The 8,816-nt window shown below is 54.5% G+C and overlaps 1 protein-coding gene across 2 annotated transcripts in view; it reads left to right on the forward strand.

Moving 5' to 3' along the window:
• Positions 1-8,816, forward strand: part of LUZP1 (leucine zipper protein 1) — a 36,948-nt gene that overhangs the window by 1,111 nt on the left and 27,021 nt on the right. Inside the window, exon 1 of one of the 2 annotated variants that reach the window (XM_021375420.1) lies at positions 2,239-5,273. The exons of the other annotated variant lie outside the window; for it this stretch is intronic. The gene's annotated coding sequence lies outside the window, so the exon portion shown is untranslated. Of the gene's footprint in view, positions 1-2,238; positions 5,274-8,816 lie in introns of those variants that run through there. 2 annotated transcript variants of the gene reach the window in all.

Consider the following 8,816-nt stretch of genomic DNA (forward strand, 5'->3'; position numbering starts at 1 on the left):
CGGCTCCGAGGGATCTTCCGAGTTCCCCCAACGGCCGCTTCGCGACGGCGGAGACGGAGCGGCCCCGGCGGCGCCGCCGCGTTCCTCCCGAGGTCGCTCCGCCGCCCTCCGCGCTGCCCTCCGCGCTGCCTTCCGCTCCCGGCCCGGCCCGGGGTTCGCCCCTCCGGGTTGGGACGCGGCGGTGTCGGCTCTCCGGTGCCCGTCGCACTCCCGACCCTTCGGGAGGTTCCCGCACTCTTTAAGGCGCACGGGGTTCCTGCGAAGTAAACCGCCGGCGTTTATTTATTTATTTAGTTAGTTAGTTATCTTTTATTTCCGGCAAGTCTGTATACTTCCTTTCCCGTCAATTGTTGGTTTTTCTGAATTTACCTCTCTTTTCCCAACCCGCCCGCCTTTATTGTGTCGTTTAATAACGTTCTCCTTTCTTTCCTTTTTTTTTCCCCCTACGTGTGAGCTTTCCCGCTGCCTCTCTGCCTTTGTTAACCAGCGCAGCCCCTTCCTCGTCCTGAGGGCATTCCTTGGTTTAACCCCGTAGAAGTCTCCTCTCTTTTCGTCAGACGCATTAAAGCGCTGCACGTGGCCGTGCCGCAGTGCCGGTGTATCGGGCGGTGACCGCGCTCTCATTGCATTTCATTTTCTGTTGCTCCATTTGAAGCCTTGAATCCACTCGGCCCCGCGTTCAGGTGTCCGTCCCGACTCATCAGCGCGTCCTGGCAGGGCGCAGTTGGCTCGGGTGTTAATGGGTGCTTGCAAGCACTGTGAAAATTCTCGCTGAAATCACTGGGAAATGGTGCTCGTAAATGCAGCATGGGGTGCGTTTTTTTGCTTCTGGAGCTTCCAGGAGGGCCTGGTTGTCTTCCCACCCCAGCTGAGCTGCTGGGAAAAGGGGAAATAAGGTAAAAGGAGAAGTGTTTTCACAGCCCGGAGTTGTCTCAGGCATTCGGGAGCTGGAAAGAGCGCAGCTCCTCACTCTGTGCCTACAGTCTGTTGGCAGAGACACACGTTTCCCTGCCCACGGGATAGTGAAGAGGGATGGTATTCCTCTGTGTTTCTGCTGTGTGTGTGAGTCCAGAACCACAGTTCTGTGCATTGGGCGGTTGATGAATCCCGCGGTTCGGTCGGTGGCACTTGCAGAGGCATAGATCCCCTCTTGTGTCAGAGCTGCTATGTGATGATGGCTCCAACCCCCCCTGGGACCAACTGGGCATCCTTGTACAGCAGACCCTGATTGCTCCTGGAGGGCTAAATCAGGGCAAGGGTATGTGGCAGGAGGTCCTCTGTAACTGTACCAGCTCTAAGTGGCCATTCAGCCTCGGCTTTCCCATCATCCTGTAGGCAGTAAAGCTTCCTCACTTTATTTAGGGGCAGCCGGGCTGGTTTCTGCTTCCTAGGGAGCCGCTGCAGGTCGCGGCGCTGCAGGCTGTCCGCCAGCTCCTCCAGCTTCCTCTGTGCTCTAAGGAGAGGCGACCGGATCTATTTCTTTAGCACGAGTTGGTACATGTCAGCAAAAACTGCTCTTGTTCTAAAATGGGTGCTCTCAAATCTGGCTGTGACCGGAGATGGGAATATTAAAATAATAATAATAAATCCAGCAGTCTCGCAGCCAAGGCTGAGTTGTTTTGCTCTTTCAAATGGGTGCTGGCACCGCTGGGTGTGATGTTACCCCAGCGCTGTGCACTGTGGTTGTGCCCATCCCTGTCCCGCTGGGGGTGGTGGGCAGCGAGAAGAGCAACGTGACGTGATGTAGCTGAGCCACATCATGGCGTGGGACAGTTTGGATATCAGTGTTAAGCTGAAATGAAGCAAGTAATCTTGTCCAGGAGGCCGTTTGCTTCGGAAGATTGACGCGATGATGAGGAGTCGTAGCAGTGGCGTGTTTTGCGCTAACACGTGCAGCGCAAGTCGTGGAGCCACAGGGTATCCCCACATAGAAGGGACCCATGGGGGTCACCAAGCCCGGCCCCCACGGCACCACCCAAACCCTGTGGCTGGGAGCGGTGTCCCAGTGCTCCCTGAGCTCTGGCATCGGCACCGTGCCCACCAACCTGGGGAGCTGTGCCGTGCCCACCAACCTGGGGAGCTGTGCTGTGCCCACCAACCTGGGGAGCTGTGCCGTGCCCACCAACCTGGGGAGCTGTGCCGTGCCCACCGCCCTCAGGGGCACAGCCCTTCCCTCACCCCCACCCCCTCAGCCCTCCCCTGGCAGCTCCGTGCCTCTCCCCCAGAACCCAGGGGACATGAGTGAGCAGGGCTCTGTTAGGAGCCGAGCCCCGTTCCCGTGGGGTTGGTGGGATTTCTGTTGACTCAGCAGCCTGACCATCAGAGCGCGTTTTGATGATTGAGCGCAAAGTATGGCGTTGTGTTTTAGCCACCAAAATGGGGCGGTTTGGGCCCTGCTCTCCCCGTGTCTCTGCCTCTGTGGGTTTTGGAGGTGATGCTGCCCTGCAGGGCTCTAATCTCCGCAGATAAGGGGTGGTAAGGTGCAGTTCAGCCCTCTGTTCTTTAACCCTCAGCAGGGTGGAGTGCGATACACAGGTGCAACAAACAGCCCTGCCTGGGCACTGTGCTCAGCAGAACACACACCGTGCACGAGCAGTTCCTATTTCCTCCTTGGTAAAACAGGGCTGACACTGTTTTGGTGCTTGCTCGTAGGGGTTTTGCAGCACGTTTAACATTCCCATTCCCAAATGTTTGAGATTCTTACAGAAACACAATCCAGAAGGGCGCGTGCACTGTTGGACTAAAGGATTGAAAAGATGGAGGGCGTTTAGAAAATGTGAATGGGTTTTAATTTGGTCCGTAGTAATTTGCCAAGAGTGTCCTCTCTGTGCAGCAGTGAGAACTGGACGAGCTGTGCTGGCGTTGGGATCCACACCGCGAGCACCAGGAAGGAAACGCAGCATTCTCTGCTGGGGAGCAGGGATGCCAAACTGCACAGCTATAAAACATAAGGAGATGTCAGCTGCTGCGTTTGTTTCCGTGCGACAGAGGGGAGCTGGGAGCTGCTGCTGCAGCGCTGTCAGCTTGGAGGAGACCCCGGTGCCATTCCGTTCTCTCCAGTCATGGCTTTAGGAAGTGCTGGCTCGGTGCCGTGGGCGCTGTGGCTGGAGGAGGTGGCTCTGCCTTTCCTTTCTCCTCTGGGAGCCCTCTGCAGCTCTGCCCCACTGACACGGGATGCAGCCCCGTGGTGGGAGTGCAGAAATGAACCCATCCCTTTGCCCTCTCTGTAACGCGGTCTGGTCCCATCCTGCCTGCAGGGATGCTCTGGGCAGGGAAGGGCAGCATGGAGCAAGGTAAGAATGGTGAAAAGTGCCTGAAACTTCAACGTGAGGATCTGGTCTGCAGTCTGTGAGATCCGTTATGCAAAGAGAATGTTCCCTGACGGTGTGTGGTATTGCCACCTGTGTGCCTGTGTTTGCATCTGTACCAGCACCCTGTGTTCACGGGGGCTTTGGCTGCGCTGCGCTGGTGGAGCTTCTGCTTGCACTACGTGTAGAGCACGTGAGCACAGAACTGTGTTCACTCTGGTCCCAGCGGTCCTGGCCCGGTGTGCCAGAGCTTCCTTAGATTCAGTGAACCTCAAATATTTTCTTCTCAGTGCCGTCTCAAGTGGGGTCTGGTCCGCTGTACTGAACTTGGGTCAGCAAAACCCAGCAGTATTCCAGGTGAGAGGGGCGGCTGCTCGTGCGTGTGATGCTCTGTGTGAGCTGCAGGCTGCCCTGCTGCTGCTTTGCTCCCTCCCATCACGAAGGGGACAGTGCAGGCTCTGACCATCTTGCTGTACATTTTGCTGCATGTCAGCGCCGTTCTGAATGCACTTAGCTAATTGATTTTTAAGTCGTAGAGGAAATCATAGTTTGACCTCCCATACAGCCCAGGCTGTGGTATCCAAACCTCACCTAGTTTCAGATTAAGTCACTAACTTAGATGCTTTTGAGGTTTGCAGTTTTAATTTGTGACCTTTGTGGTTCTGTGAGGGGCAGTTGGTGAACGTGAATAGATTTTTTTGGCAATGAAAAACCCACATTTCTTGGTCAGATTTGTGGTCGCCGCTTCAGAAGTAGGACAGCTCTCATTCAGACACCTGCAGACACCTCAGGGGCTGAGACCAGATGCGTCCTTCAGTGCACGCTGCCAAAAGCAGAGCGGCAGGAGGAGGACGTGAGCACTGAGGCTTGCTTAGCCCTGGTAAGAGCGAGCTTTGCTGGTTAATATTGCAGACCCTGAAGCCCGGGGCTCGTGTGTCAGCCTGCACGATAGGAGAGGAAGGAATCTGCTGCTGGAGGAGGCAATGCAAGAGGGCTGACCTGTGTCACAGCAGCACTCCCAGCTGTGGGCACACGGGCAGCACGGAGGAGGTCAGCTCATCCCCCATGGCTGCTGGAAGGCTGCAGGGTGAGCGGGGCGGGCGCTGCCTTCGTCATACAGGTGCCATGGCAGGAGAAGGAGAGGCTGCAGAGCGGTCGTATTCTCACTGTGTAATACAGTCAGGCCCACGTCAGTAGTTTCCAGATATGTGTTTTAATCTCCAGTTGTTTCAACTGACTTGTTTCAGCTGACCTCTCAAGTAGTAGCTTCATCCTAAGCTGAAAATGAGCCTTTCTACGTGACTGGTTAAAATGAACACCAGCTGAAGCAACTCTTTAGCAGAAACCCATTGGTCTTTACCTGGAACGTTTTACTTCTCGCGTTTCCCTCTGTTGCAGCACGCAGTACGCCTGCAGGAAGGTGAAGCAGCTGAAGGTGGTGCAGGGAGGGTGTGATGCTTGCTGGCGTCAGCTCTGCCGCGCCGTGCTGCATGCAGCGCAGCCCCGCACAGCTGGGAACGGCGGATCTTGCTGCAGTGCTGCAACCTCCCGTGCTGCAGCAGCAGCAGCTGTCAGGCTTTGTTTTCATCTTCGTTCTCAACGTTTCTTTTCTGTAGATTGCTTTCACGCGTGTTGCCCGGGCTTTAAGCTGGAGCGCTGGCTTGTGGCTTCCCTGTTGGGTGACTTTGAGAATCGCGGGCTGCGTTTGCAGAGCTGGCAGGAGGCTGCAGGAACTCCACGCTTGTGCCATCGTCTGATCGCACTGCAGTGCTTTCAGCAGAGCCTTTGAGATAGATGCCTGTGCCTCACGTGGGAGCGCAGAGGGTTACCTTAAAGGAAAAAATCTGACGAAACCGCTTCAAGAACTTGTTGCTACACGTGATATCGTGGTGGAATTTACCGGAATAGAAAGGAGAATCCTGACCTGGGATCTGGAACAGAGTCGAGAAAGCATTCATTCCTCAGGTAGTGTGAATCATTTGGAAATATGTCTGTTGTTACTGAGGAACAATGACTCCTGTGTGCTGATAAGTGGCTGTTAGTACTGCATTGGGGTGAGAATTTGAACTGGGAGCAGTCGAGAAATCCTAATGAAGCTTCTCACTTCACTGTTTGTGTAACGTCCTGTATACGTACTGATTGGCTTTGGTTTTAGTGTTGTGTGTGTTCAATGGCTTGACGTGAAGGTATCCTATATAACGTGTGTGTGCTGAAGTTTCTCTGAGATTTGGTTATAGAATGCGATAAAGAATCTGCACAAGCCCTTACATTCTCTTGAAGTTGCCTTGATGTAGGCTGGTTTTCTTGCACTGGGCAGAGCATAGCAATGACTGGCGTGGTTTGAAACAGAGCTTCTCATTCCCTGTAACGAATTGCCACAGATCCACTGTGCAGGGGAGAGTGAGTGCAGAATGACCATCAGCGATGTGCGAGAGCTCTGAAGATGTGAGTTGGTGAAGGTGACCCAGAGCAATGCTGCAGCCGGCTGGGGGGGGGGGGGGTTGGGAGCTGGGTCCCCATGTGCTGCAGAACTCGGGTGGCAAAGGTGAGCTCCTGGTGGCCAGGAGTGAAAGGTGGCTGTGCGGTTGGCACGGCACAGTCAGGCAGCAATTGCTGGGGGCAGAAAGACAGTCACCCCCTGGTGTCTGCTGTGGCTGTTCTGCAGTCCTGGGAAGCCTTGCTGTGGAGGGGAAGGGGGTGTCACTGGGGGTGGGCAAGGTCCCGCACTCTCCCCATCCCTCCAGGAGCAGCAGTGGCTGTGACCCCCCCCCCCCCCCCGCAGCTCTCTGCAGCAGGAACTGCCTCCCAGCCCCCACCCGTGGATCAGCACTGCTCACCTCTCAGTTTTGACAGAAGCCCTCTTTGGAGCAGGAGCCGGACTAGGTGATGTGGTGCTTGGGGTTAAGTTCACCGCCTTACCGGCAACCTCGATGAGACAGAAAATGCAGATTTTCCGCTTCTTTCCTCCTATGTAGAAAGGAGCAGCTCGGGGCAGGAAGCCATGTGGTCCCATTTCGGTGCAGCCGAGGCAGTCTTTCCTTCCTGTGGAATATCCGTCCTTCAGCCCAGGCAGTGCAAAGGGAAAGAGGACGCAGAAAGAGCAAAGCGGGGGGGGGAGTGCAGTTAGTGGCCGTGCCCGGTGGTGCTGGAAGGAGACCCTCTGCTCCCATCTGGGATTAGGTTTGGTTCGTCGCTCTCTGGTTCTTGTGAGAAAGGCACGTGTCCTCTCCTGGCTCTGGTCTTTTAGGATTGGCTACAGAGAAATTAATGCTTGGCATTAAGCCTGCCCGTTCCCTCATTAGCATCTTGTGTAATGCTTGCGGGAGCGTGAGTGCTTCGAGAGCAGAAGAATTTGTCCGTCTTTTGTCCCGAGTGCCTGTTGTCTGTTGTCCATCAGACGCCAGTGGGCTTCAAAACTGTAAAGGCAGGCTGCCTGGGAGCTGCCTCTTGTCAATAGGATGTGTCGGACTGTTGGTTGGGGTTTTTTTTGTTTGCTTTTTTTTGCAAGAAACTGCAAATTTGAAACAAAGTTTTTCTCTGGTAATAGTGGATTGTTTGGACGTCTTGAGCCCTTCCAGTTTTGGCCTTATGGATGAGAGCTTTACAGGAGCTGGGTGAGCTTTGAAGTTGTGTTCAGTCCTGGGGGAGAAATACCACTCGACGCCTTCCTGCTGGAAATCCCAGCCCGTGGTTCTGGCACCCGAACAGCTTTCCGGGCGCTTGCTGCAGCTGGACATCAGGGAGGATCTTCCCCCTGGGAAATTCTGGCTCCCCAGTGGCAATCCCTAGCTGCAGGGAGGCACTTTCTGCAAGCTAACAGAATAACTCGGGTACCTTTCTACACAGAGGGATCAGAGGCCGGGTGTCTCTCTAGCCCTCTTCTACATTAAGGAGAATCCCAACAGCAGCTGCTGAACGCTCTGTCCAGTCCTCCTACCCCTAACCCACCTACAGCCTTTTTCCCTCATCGTTCTCAGCCTGCTGCAAAGATGGAGTGCAGTGCACGTGGTTGGGCTCTTCCTTCCAGCACAGGGAGATCCTCTCACTTGTTGGGGCAGCGTGCCCGCCCTCTGGTGCTGTGCTGTGTGTGCTTGGTGTGAAGTGTCTGTCTGCCTTCCGTGACGCTCCGCTGCGCAGGGAAGCGTTCTGTGCTGGCACAGGCTGCCCAGAGAGGCTGTGGTGCCCCATCCCTGGAGGTGTTCAAGACTAGGTCGGATGGAGCCCTGGGCAACCTGGTTTAGCACCAGATCAGGAGTTTGCTGGCCTTGCCTGTGGCAGGGGGTTTGGAACCTGATGATCCTTGGGGTCCCTTCCAACCCAAGCCATTCTATGATTCTGTCCACAATTTCACCCAGGGTTTATTCTGAGTTGGCCGTTCTCAGTGGCACAGCTGCCAGGTGTTCCCACACGGTTCCTGGCAGCCTTCCCGTTGTCTGTGCACCAGGAGAGCTCCTGGAAGACTTGTGGCACTGCTCGACAGCAACCTGGGCTGCGTTCCCAAATTCCCCATCCCACATCTGCCTGCAGGACCCCACCCCACAGCAGACCCATTCTGAGGGGGGGCAGGGACCCCAAGATCCGCTTTTGCCTAAAACTGTGGGGACTGTGTTGGGTACCATCCCCCCCCAGCAGAAAAACTGCTTTGGAAAACCACCAGCGTGGCTCCAAAAATGCTGCTCCATTCGGCGTGTCTCTCTCTGAAGCATTCCTTTAGGCTGTTTGCAGCGTGGGGAAGGCAGCATCTTATTAATCATATTAGTCTGTGAATATTAATGTTGAGGTTAATTTGTTTAGGTCACAACAGCTGTGAGTACGCTCTCACAGAGGCATAAAAAGTTCCCTCAAAAGTCCGACTGTCATCTGTTTGTAAAAGTTATTTTATTTAGTTGGTTTTCTTGTTACCTGAGGGTATTTTCAGCTGTAAATTGAACACAAAAGACTCCTGTTAGAGTCTTCCAATCTACCCAGCTGTCTTCATTGCATAAATCGCATTTAAGAGTGACGGGAGCTCCTGAATACCTCCTTTGGTTTGACTTCACACTTTGTCAGTGAACAAAAACGACAGATCCCAAACCTGCGGGTGGAGGGGTGAGCTCAGGGCCATCGTCATAGGGAAGTCCCGGGTCGTCATTAATGTGTGTGGCACAGCCAGAGGACAGCATGCCCTGAGCTCGCGTCGGGTGATGGTGAAGGATTCAGAGATTGTTCCCGGCGTGTCCCAGCCAGCCTCCATTTAACAGCTGTGAAATGCTTTTTTTTTTCTTTTTTTTTTTTTTGCACCACATCCACCTGGTGCAAATGACTTCAGGAGGAATCACTGCTTTTCTTTTTTTTTTTTTTTTTTTTTTTTTCAGCCTGTGAGTCAGTGCCTGCAGGCAGGGATGTGCTTGGTGTTCCTGCCCTATCTTGCCTTCTTCGTGTGGTCCTGGTGGCATTGCCTGCAGCTTCGTGTGGTCCTGGTGGCATTGCCTGCAGCTTCGTGTGGTCCTGGTGGCATTGCCTGCAGCT

Source organism: Numida meleagris, chromosome 22, assembly GCF_002078875.1.
Source record: "Numida meleagris isolate 19003 breed g44 Domestic line chromosome 22, NumMel1.0, whole genome shotgun sequence".
Classification (NCBI taxonomy): Eukaryota; Metazoa; Chordata; class Aves; order Galliformes; family Numididae; genus Numida; species Numida meleagris.